Below are 11,535 nucleotides of genomic sequence, written 5' to 3'. Positions count from 1 at the left end.
TATTTCTCTTTCAGGGAACCGGGGTTGCATCCGCAACCTATCGTTCCCTTTCAATTCGAAAATAACCATTAACGTATGGGAACAGTGTACCCAAGCTGTCGCGAGGGAGGATTCTCGGCAGTAGGACAGACTTACGTCATAACGCAATTGCGTAGGCAATACATCTAGGCATATGCGGAGCTGCGCCTCAGCGTCTATGCTCGCAATGACACCTGTCCTAAGGTGGGGTATCAAACACTACATTGGCATCCTGAGGTGCCACAGAGTGTAGTACAGATGCTCCAAACAATGGAGCAGAGGAATCCAGCACGTTTAATCTGTAAAACCTCATAAAGGTATGCGGTGTAGCCCAACTGGAGAGGAAAAGGGAGGAGGATGGAACGCCATCAACTCGACCGGCTGGTTCATATGGAACGGAGATATAACCTTTGGCAGAAAGGCTGGATTTGTACGCATGGAGATCTTAGAACCGTTTCCTGCGAAGCGAATACAAGAAGGGTGCACTCACAGTGCATGTAATTCACTGACGCATTTTGCTGACACTATCGAAAGCAAAAACGCGGTTTTTATAGACATGAGCTTCATGTCCACTGAGTGGAGAGGCTCAAACGGTGCCTTGGTAAGGGCTTCTAGCACCACGTCAAGGCTCCATGACGGTAAGTTGGTCACTCTTGGAGGTCGCAAGCGTCTTGTGCCTTTAAGAAACTGAGATGTCAAAAAATGGCAACCAGGTGATAATTCGTCAATGCGTACATGGCAGGCTGATATGGCAGCTAAATACACTTTAAGTGTAGAGGGAGATTTCCCTTCATCTATCAGTTTCTGCAGAAACTGTAATATTACTGCCATAGGACAAGATATTGGGTCATGGCCCCCAGCCAGACACCAATCTTGGAACAACTGCCATGTGTATGTGTACTGCGACCTGGTAGAGGGCGCGCTGGCGCTCTGAATGGTCGAGATCACTGCTGTCGAAAGCCCTAAGGCTGACAGGCGCTATCGCTCAGGGGCCAAGCCCATAGCTGCGTGAGCTTTGGGTTCGGGTGCCAAAGCTGACCTTTGGCCTGGGACAATAGGTCTGCTCGCGGGGGAAGCTCCCGCGGTTGACCATGCAGTAACTGCACCACGCTCGGGAACCATACTCTTCGAGGCCACTGAGGAGTGATCAGAATGACTGTCGTTCGCTCTACCCTGACCTTCTCTAAGAACGGGGAGCATCGGAGTCGGTGAAAATGCATATAGGAGGATTGGTGGCCAATCGTAAGCCAGTGTGTCAACTCCTAGGGGGCTGTCGGGATCCCTCACCGAGAACCATAGGGGGCAGTGCGTGGTCTCTTGCGAAGCGAAGAGATCTACCTGCGCTCTGCCGAACCATTCCCAGATGCGCTCTACCACCTGAGGGTGGAGATGCCATTCTCCTGTAAGAGGGCCTCCTCTGGATAGGAGGTCTGCTGCGTAATTGACTCTGCCCGGTAGGTGAACCGTGCGCAGAAATGTCAAGCGCGGCTGTGCCCATAGCAAGAGCCGTGCTGCCATTCGGTGAAGGTGGGGGGACTGTAGGCCGCCCTGGCGGTTGATATATGCCACAACTGTGGTGTTGTCTGATCGCACCAACACGTGCTTGCCCAGAAGCACTGGCAAGAAGTGCCGAAGGGCGAGGTCCACTGCTCTGAGTTCCAGAGCGTTGATGTGGAATGACCTCCAGGGTCCTGACCACACTCCGCGGGTCCCTGAGCCATTCCAGACTGCTCTCCAACCTTGGTTGGAGGCGTCGGTCGTAACCACTTCCCTCTGGAAGATGGGACCCAGGAGAACGCCCTGGTGGATGTTTGCCGGAACTTTCCACCAGCGCAGTGCTTCCCAGCAGGTCCGGGATACTGTCAATCAGCGATGTTTGTCTCTCCGCGGATGTAACGCGAAGGCATTGAACCAGGCCCGTAGAGGTCTCTGGTGTAATAAGCCCAAGGGAAGGGCTTGTGAGGCAGCAGCCATCAGCCCCAGCATGCGCTGACACAGCTCCATGCTGATTGTTTCTCTCAACCTGAACAGGGAGAGACACCGTTCCAGCGAGGCAACTCTTTCTGTCGACAGGGTCGCTTCCATGGACACAGAGTCCAGATGCAACCCCACGAACTCGGTCTGTTGGCTTAGCATGAGGCGGCTCTTCTCTGAATTGACCTTCAGAACCAGCCGCTGAAGATGGTTCGTAACCATCACTGTGTGCTGTGCCAGCTGCTCCTTGGACTGCGTGCAGACGAGCCATTCGTCCAGGTAGTTCAGCAGTCGGACACCTTGAGCCCGCAAAGGAGCTAAAATGGCATCCATACATGTGGAAAAGGTTTGAGGAGCTAGAGACAGACCGAATGGGAGGACACAAAACTCGTACACCAGTCGCCCCCCCGAACTGACTGGATAATGTGCCTGTGCGTAAGCATCCTGAACGATAACCGCCGTAGGTATCTGTTCAGTGCTTGCAGATCTAGAATAGGGCAGAACCCGTCGTCCTTTTTGGGCACTAGGAAGTACTTTGAATAGAACCCCTGGTCGATCAGAGCAGGGTCTACTTGTTGAATGGCAAGCTTCCCGAGGAGTGCCTGTATCTCCACATTCAGAGCTGAGGACTTAATAGAGTCCTTCACTGCTGTTAATACCACCCCCCTGAAGGGGGGAGGCTTTAACCAAAACTGAAGGGTGTACCCGGTGGAGATGGTCTTGTGCACCCAGATGTCGTTGTCACACTGTTGCCAGAACTGGATCTGTGGGGTGAGCTAATAGCTGCCTGGATGTCTCAGGGCTGCTTTGGTTGTGCTCACTCACAAGGGTCCTGGTTAGCGCCACGAGGACGTGACTTGCCACCACCTCTTGGGAAACCAGGCTGGCTGCATGCTGATGGACCTGCGGGGGAAGTCCTGCTACCCCGAGGTTGTGCCTGCTGCTGTGGCGGTGTTTTTCGCCAAGGCTGTTCCTGAGGCCGCTTCGGCTGGAACTGTTTACTTGGCCACAGTTTGGCCATTTGCTATGACGCCTCCCGTGCCTTGGTGGAGCGTTGCAGCATCTCTTCCACTGCCGAGCTGAACGTGTGTCCGGGAGTGATTGGAGCGTCCAGCAAGGGGGCCTTATCAGGCTCCTGCACTCTCACCTGCGAGAGCCAGAGCTGTCTCCTGGCCACCACCAAGGAAGCGGTGCTCCTGCCTTGCGCTTGCACGTTTAACTGGGCCAGCCTTACCAGCAGCTGGCTGACAGTACCCAGCTCGCCTCTGAGGACCGCAGCAGGGTACTCAGGTAAATCTCTTATCAGTGCCGCCTGGTACACCGTCAGTAGACTGGCTATATTAGACAGCCTGACTGCCTCCGTGGCCGCAGAGTACCCTTTTTTAAGGTGTACTTCTGTGGTCCTGCACTGCTTGATAGGACACGCTGGGTCTTTGGTAAGCCCAGACAGTGTCGGCGTCTTCACCAACGCGGCAAACGCGGCGTCCACAGGTGGAAAGGACGCTAGGCTGGCCTCACTGGCCCCCTGCATAGTAAAGGCCGAAGCCTTGCGAGACATCGCAGGAGCAGAGGCCGGAGCCCCGCAGGTAGACTGCACTTCCTTGATGAAGTCTGGGAATGCTGGGAGCATCCTGGATTGATGGGACTGGGCTGAAGGTGACTCAAACAGAGATCGCCGGGGAAGCTCTGTCTGGGGCCAATCGATGCCCAAGTGACGGGTTGCTCTGTCAACCACGGACCACATAGGGTCATCAGTGTCCAACAGCTCAGACTCAACATCCTGTTCTGAGCGTTGGGAGGCTACCTCAGCCTCTACACTGTCCCCTTCCAGGATGTCAGAAGCATCTCTGGAGACGGCGTCAATATCCCAGTCCTTTTTGCGACTGCATTGGGAGGAAACTAGCCAATGGAGGTTCAGAAGGGGCCATTGGTTGGCTGGAGACGGGCCCGGCGGGCTGCTCTGGGGCTCGAGGTCCTCATCATGACCTCTATAAATTGGGACATTTTGGAGGTTAGCTCTGCCACCTCGGATCTATCCCTGTGTCGCCTGTCTCGCCGAGGGGAAGGAGAACGTCCCCTACGTCGAGGCGATCTAGAGCGCGATCTAGACTCCCGACGAGGGCGTGCCCTAGAAGGGGAGGGGCTGCTAGCCCGAGCGCGTCCGGTGGGGGACCTCTGACCAGCTGTAATCTGGGAGGCTGGGCTCGTGGAGAGCTGCAGTCACCTTGGCGGCGTCGCTGTGGATGATGGCGAGGCTGAGATGGTGTGGGAAGAGCCCGATGAAGGGGAGTGCCCACCCACTGACTTCTTGGCCCTTTGCCTAAGGGGCTAACCGGCGCAAGACTGGCAAAAGCCCTATCCGCCAGCGCAGATGCGGCATGCTCCGGTCCGAGGCATGCCACACACTCATCATGTGGGTCACTGGCAGGCAGCTTTGCTTGACAGGACGTACAGCGGTGAAAGCCTGACATTTTGGGCAAACACGGCACAGTAAACATCGACCGAAAGCATCGAGCAACGAGTGTGGAACGCTGATGCGTCGATGCGCGAGCGTCGAAGCGACGAGCGTATAGCGTCAAAGTGCCGAGTGTTGAAGCACCGAGCACGTGGCGTCGAAGCACTGAGTGTCAAAGTGCCGAGCGTCGAGTGTGTGGCGTCGAAGGGCCGAGCGTATAGCGTCGAGGCACCGAGCGTCGAGTATGTGGCGTTGAAGCGTCGAGCGTAGAGGCGCCGAGCATCGAGCATCGGAACACCGAGCGTCGAGGTGCGTGCGTCGAGCGTCAACGTCGAGCACCGAGCCCCAAGTGCAAAGCGCTACACCAAGCATTGAAGCGCTGACACCCCGCAGAGCGAGTACCGAGCATGGAGACGCTAGCACAAGACGCCTAAGCGTCAGCTGACCTGTAGAGCGGAGACGCTAGTGCTGGTACGGTGTCTATATGGTGTTTATATACTCACCTTGGTGCTGGTGGAAAATGTGCTTGGTGGTCGTCTTCTTTTTCTGGTAAAAGGGATTTTTTTTTTTTTATTATTATTCTTGGAACGCTGCAGCAAGTGCTTGGTGTACTGTAGATGGGCTGTAGGGCAAACCGTACAGCCACCACGCGGTGGGGAACACACAGCAGTGGAAGATAATAGCGGGCTGCAAGCAGACTCCACACAAACACACACACATGGTCTAGTCACGCAAGACCGAGGCTGCACTGTGTGCGTGGCCTAGGCCAACGACGCGCGTCCTAAACAATATATATATATATATATATATATATATATATATATATATATATATATATATATATATATATATATATATATATATATATATATATATATATATATATATATATATATATGAAAAATAATATATACAACCCAAAAACACACAGTAAATAATATATAATTATTATAATTATAATAACAGAAGAAGACGGAGACCACGAGGTTACACAAAAACGCGATGCCGAAGCAAAGTGTGAAGGATATAATGCAATATATATAAAAAATATATAACACAATTATACAATCCAGTAACCAATAATAAACGTAACTGAAATAAACTCGGAGAAGGGGCCAAAACCAACTTCTCAAGCCTAAGCTTTTTGAGTACAGACAGTCACGGGCTCTAGTACCTACCGCTACCAATGCTGAAGACAACAGAGGAAGAGAGTCTCTGCACGCTGCGTATAGTAAGCTCCCAGGGGGACGGGCTTACACGGCAGCTCGCACAGAGGCCTATCAGCAGCTTTGCTATAAAGCTCAGCCAATCTCTACTACCTGACAGCAATGTCCCATACGTTAATGGTTATTTTCAAATTGAAAGGGAATTAAAAACCACCAACCTGCTTCCTCAGCTCCCTCTTCTCTAATGAGAAGTAGAGGCCTCCTTTTATGTCAGGTGGCTGGGCGCTGATTTATCGTTAATTAAGTTAATCATTTAATCAACTAATCAACCCCAGCCACCTGAACATAATAAACCCAGGCAGGTAGGGGAAATTAACCCCATCCCTGCCAATTTCTAAACAGCAGAGCTTTGCTCTGCCACAAGGCACTATATCCCACCACTGCCACCAAATGTGACAGGCTGGCGAGTGGATAGAGGCCCAGAGACAGACTGCAGTTCAAAAAAATATACTTTTATTATAAATAAACACAAAAATAAAAGGGCACAAGGGCCAAAACAAAGAGATTGAAACACAAAAAGAAAGACAAAAAGCAAAACTTACAAAATAAAGGTTTCCAGGCTGGGTGATGCCTTCACTGGATTAAAAAATTCAAAAATCACAAACAACAAAACACCAACCTGCTTCCTCAGCTCCCTCCTCTCAATGGGAAGCAGAGGCCTCCTTTTATGTCAGGTGGCTGGGCACTGATTGATCGTTAATTAAACTAATCAACTAATCAACCCCAGCCACCTGAACATAATAAGCCCAGACAGGTAGGGGAATTTAACCCCATCCCTGCCAATTTCTAAAGGGCAGAGCTGTGCTCTGCCACAGGATGACAGCCTCGAGGCCCATTAGTCCTCATTAAAGAGAGTTGGGAGGGGCAAACTGCTGATTCCACCAACATAATTGATTACATCATAAATATGAGAGAAAAGCTTGCTAACTTTGCAAAATTGGCAAAAGAGAATGTAATGAAAGCCCAAATCAAGCAGGGGACCTGGTATAACAAACATGCTAAAGAAGGACAGCAAGGTGGGGAGTAAAGTTCTGTTGTTGCCTACCACAGAGAATAAGTTAATGGCAAGGTGGCAGGGCCCCTTTACTGTGCTGAGACAAATAGGTCCTGTAGATTATGAAATTGCTCTATCTGAACAAAATACAAATATTTTTCACATTAACCTATTAAAACCTTGGTTTGATAGGAAGCAAAGTAATCTTTCTCTCACTATCCTGCCTGAACTAGGTAAGAATATGGCAGAAGAGGCCTATTCTAGATTAAAAGATCCTGAAACCAAATGTGATATCCTGAGGGGTTGTAATTTGTCAATAGATCAGCATGCTGATCTAGATAAATTGTTGGAAACATTTGAGAATGTTTTCATAGGTCTGCTTGGCAAGACTGGTGTAATTCAGCATGTGATTGATACTGAACAGTATGTCCCTATTAGACAAAGACTGTATCGAGTTCCCGAGAAACTAAAAGCTAAAGTGGCAGAAGAAATAGAGCAAATGCTAGCTTTAGGGGTATTTGAGCCATGAACCAGTCCGTGGTGCTCACCAGTAGTCATTGTACCCAAGAAGGATGGGCAAATTAGGTTTTGCATTGACTTTCAAAAAGTGAATGCAATATCCAAATTTGATACGTATCCTATGCCAAGAGTAAATGAGCTGCTAGATCTGCTAGGTTGTGTTAAGTTTATAACTACTTTAGATTTAACCAAAGGTTATTGGCAGATTCCCTTTGAGGAAGGTTCTAGAAGTAAGACTGCTTTTTCTACTTCCCATGGCCTCTATCAGTTCAGCACAATGCCTTTTGGTTTACATGGGGCACCAGCAACATTTCAACGTCTGATGGACAGGCTACTGCAAGGTCATCTAAGCTACGCTGCTGAATACCTTGATGATGTAATTATTTATAGTCCAGACTGGGAGAGTCACCTGAAACATATAGAACTAGTGGTAAGGGAAATAGCTAAAGCAGGTTTGACCATCAATCTTCAAAAGTGTGTATTGGGCAGCTCCGAGACAAAGTATTTAGGATACATAGTGGGAATGGACAGGTGAAGCCAGAGATGTCAAAGGTGGAAGCAATAGCAGAGGCAGCCATACCTACCACAAAGAAAAAAGTCAGATCTTTCCTTGGGTTAGCTAGCTACTACTGTAGATTTATCCCCAAGTTTTCACAAATTGCAGCACCTGTGACGGAGTTAATCAAGAAGTCCAAAAAGAACCAGGTAAATTGGACAGATGAATGTCAAGTAGGGTTTGAGACACTGAAAAAGGCGCTATGTTCTGAATCGGTGTTAACTAGCCCTGATTTTACCAAACCCTTCTTTTTGCAAACAAATGCATTGGAGGTGGGTTTAGGAGTAGTACTATGTCAAGGAACTGGAGGGGAGGAACATCTAATCCTTTACATTAGTCGGAAACTGTTCCCCCGAGAAACGCGATACAATACAATAGAGAAGGAGTGCCTGGCCATTAAATGGGCCTTGGAAACTTTAAGGTGCTACCTCTTAGGCAGCACATTCACGTTGATTACTGATCACCGTCCACTCACTTGGATCAATAGGATGAAAGACAAAAATGCCTGCATAGCCAGGTGGTATCTAGCATTACAGCCATATATTTCCAGGTGAATCACAGAGTGGGAAGTAAGCATCAAAATGCAGACCACCTCTCAAGGTATTGAATTGAGGTGGGTCAGGAAAAAGAAATGTCGGAAACTATGGTTCCTTCTTAAGGGGAGGGGAATGTGACAGGGTGGCTTTTTAATTTATTTTGGTATCGAGGTATTTTTGTTGACTCCAAGAACCTTTCCTACTTCTCTTCATGTATGAATGTGTGCGTGTGCCTGTGATATGATTGAGGAATGAATTCTTACATACCATTTTCCCCATTTTCCCAAATCACTGCAGTGTATCCCCATTCTTGGAGAGCAACATAAGCAAAGAGAAAATATAATTAAAAAAACAAAGCTTATATTATTCATACCTGTGTGCAAAAATCCTTGTTGCTGATAGTAGCTGGTCAGCATTGTATACAAGATGGCCGCCAGTGATACCTCAGCATATAAAGATGGCTGATAGTGCCACATCAGCAGAAACAAAATGGTTTCTGACCTTGGAGGTTAAAGGTCATAGCTAATATTTAAAGTGCACTTTATGTTGTTGTATTGCATATGTGTATGGTTAACCTTGTGTGTGAGTCTGGCCAAAATATTTTTTTGATGATGTTAATGAAGCATTTTTGTATCTGTACAAAAATGGGGGGGGGGGTGGAGCTCTAACCTTGAAGGTGGATGCTGGAGAGACACATGGAATATGTTTTTCTCCAGTTTTTCTTTTGTTTCCTATAAATCTTTTTTTTTTTTTTGCAATTTAATTCTGGTGTATTTATCATGCTTTTATGGCAAGCCAAACCCAGTATTGAAAATAGTCTCTGTCTCTGTCTGCCACCGCTTTTTGTTCAGTGAATGCAACATTGTATGAGAGCTAAATTATTTTGCCAATTTGCCCAGTTTATGCACCATGGATTATTTCATTGATGGCTCTGCTCTATGCACTTTACAATTTTCTGTTTACAGTAATTGGTGGTCTAAGATCTAATTGCATATCAGATTATTTTAAACACAAGATTGCTGACAGTTGGTAGGCAATTATTTAGTATTGGTATTTACTTTAAGCAAATAATATACATGGGTAGCCCACAGTGGAGGCTGGTGAGGTCTGTGGCAGGGGAGGCGGGAGTGTGAATGGAGAATCAGCGCTCTAACTGAAAGTTAAAAAAGCAGACAATTTGAATAATAATAATAATAATAATAATAATAATAATAATAATAATAATAATAATAATATAATAATATTTCCTAATTGGTGTAACTGCGGTAATTAAAATGGTCAAGTTCAAAATTCCAATTGCATCTAGCTCACTCTGTGTATCTCACTTTCTCTCACGCTCTCTCACTGTTCCGCGCTCTCTCACTGTTCTCAGTCCTCACTCTCTCGCACATGTGCAATACAGGGTCAGTGGAACTGTCTCCCTGTACTAAAAAAAACACTGCACTTAATCCAATATGAAAATGCTTTCAAGCACTATGTGTCTTATGCAATTTCAATGGTAAAAAAACGAGATAGGCAAAGCCCATGGAGGAAGCTCCACCATTAGAATTGCACCTGCAGAGGGCGACATATTGCTTGCAATCTCTATTTTTATACTGTTAACACACGCACACACAGAGACATATACTTGTATTATTAATTGTACTATATGTTTTGTGGTCATTATATTTAAAAATGGGGAGGCGCTGCCTCCCTAGCCTCCCCTGAGAAACCTCCTCTGGTAGCCCATTTATCAAGTAGAAAGAAACCATTCTCAAGTAGAAAGAAACCAATACCAACCTCAGTAGGCCTAATAATAAACTGTAAAGTATAAACACATATCTTATTTATCAATTCGAGAAACCATTACCAACCTCACACAGATTGCGATCTCTCAATAGGGCTAATAAAAAAACTGTTAATTCTAAACACATCAGCTCATATTTACAATTCTAGAAACCATTAGCAGTCAACTACTTCACCCAAATCTGAAGTAAACGAGACTGTCCTACTTTACGTTGCCAGCATACGTCGCAGCAGTGCACATTTCTCCACAATCCTGTCAATAACTCCATCACTGTCTAGGGCCATCACTCTCTCCTTCTCTGTAGATGTTAGCATGAACCCTTCCAAGTGGTCTTGGGACACACTACTTCCCCAGTCTATTCTTGACAAACTTCAGAGTGGAGAAACACCTTTCATGTACTACTTGCGTTACTGACAAAGTCAGGAGGAATTTGTAGCCCAAACCAATTACATGATAGGCATCAGTCAATAAATTGTATTGGGATAGAATGAAATAAAAACACGTTGCACAGTTTTTGCATGAAGTGCAAGTTTTGTTCTCTAGCTCCAGCTCTTCTTCAAATGGTTCACTGTTTCCATCCTCCTCAGGCATCTTACTTGTTGTTCTGACCCTGTATCCATCCAAATCTTCAGTCTGTCCCACTGTGTTACAAGGCTTGTCAACTCCGCCTGTAGAATCTCAGCAGTGGCTCCATCATCAAATTTACGCAGCATTTGCTAAGATCTTCCAATGCCACTGCTTGAAGCCCTTTATCCCTTATTTGAGGGACGTTTCTTGGATCAAGACATGCAAAATCTGAACAGAGTGCTCGATTTGCTTCAAAACAATGATGAATGCTTTCTGTCACCGTGTCCACAATCAAATTGTCAGAGTGCAAGATAAAGGCACATCCTCTGCTCACCCAGCATGGCTTTTTTCTTCCTGACCTGTTTTTTCAGGGAGAGCGGTCTGAACCTCAGCCTCGCAGTCATCCTGCTCCTGCAGCTTCTCACTGGCCCACTCCACAAACCTGTCAGCTGCTCTCTTAACACCATCAAAGTCCCTTACACACTTTTTAAGGCTTTCTTAGGTTTCCATAACCAACCTTTGAGCTGTTAGGATGTCCATGCCACTTGTTTGAAGGTACTTGGAGAAAGGTGAATATACGCAAGAAAATTTGAGCAGTGAGTATGGTCTCATATTTGAGCAGAGCCTCTGTGTTTCCTTTTGCTTTCACTCGCACAGTGGGCTTCATACTGGTATCTTCTTTAATCTTAGTGGTGGGTGATAACAAAAAAGTGTCCAGCTGAGGGCGTGTGAAGTAATCAAAGCTACCAGCTGACCCCCCCTGCATTCACTTCATATGTCTGCTTCTTGTCTCTCCTTCTTTCCCTCTCTCCCTCAAACTCAGCTGCATCTGCTTTAATATGCATAAAAAAACAACAGCAATCCATTTAATTAATACCTTTAGCAAACTTTATTATAATTTGAA

The 11,535-nt window shown here is 46.9% G+C and overlaps 1 pseudogene; it reads right to left on the bottom strand.

Annotated features, from left to right (window-relative positions):
- Positions 1-697: 697 nt before the first annotated feature.
- LOC121326567 lies at positions 698-2,705 on the bottom strand (annotated as a pseudogene).
- Positions 2,706-11,535: the final 8,830 nt, after the last annotated feature.

This window comes from Polyodon spathula, chromosome 14, assembly GCF_017654505.1.
Source record: "Polyodon spathula isolate WHYD16114869_AA chromosome 14, ASM1765450v1, whole genome shotgun sequence".
Classification (NCBI taxonomy): Eukaryota; Metazoa; Chordata; class Actinopteri; order Acipenseriformes; family Polyodontidae; genus Polyodon; species Polyodon spathula.
Note: the sequence above shows the minus strand (reverse complement) of the source record. Positions and strands in the feature narration are given on the sequence as shown.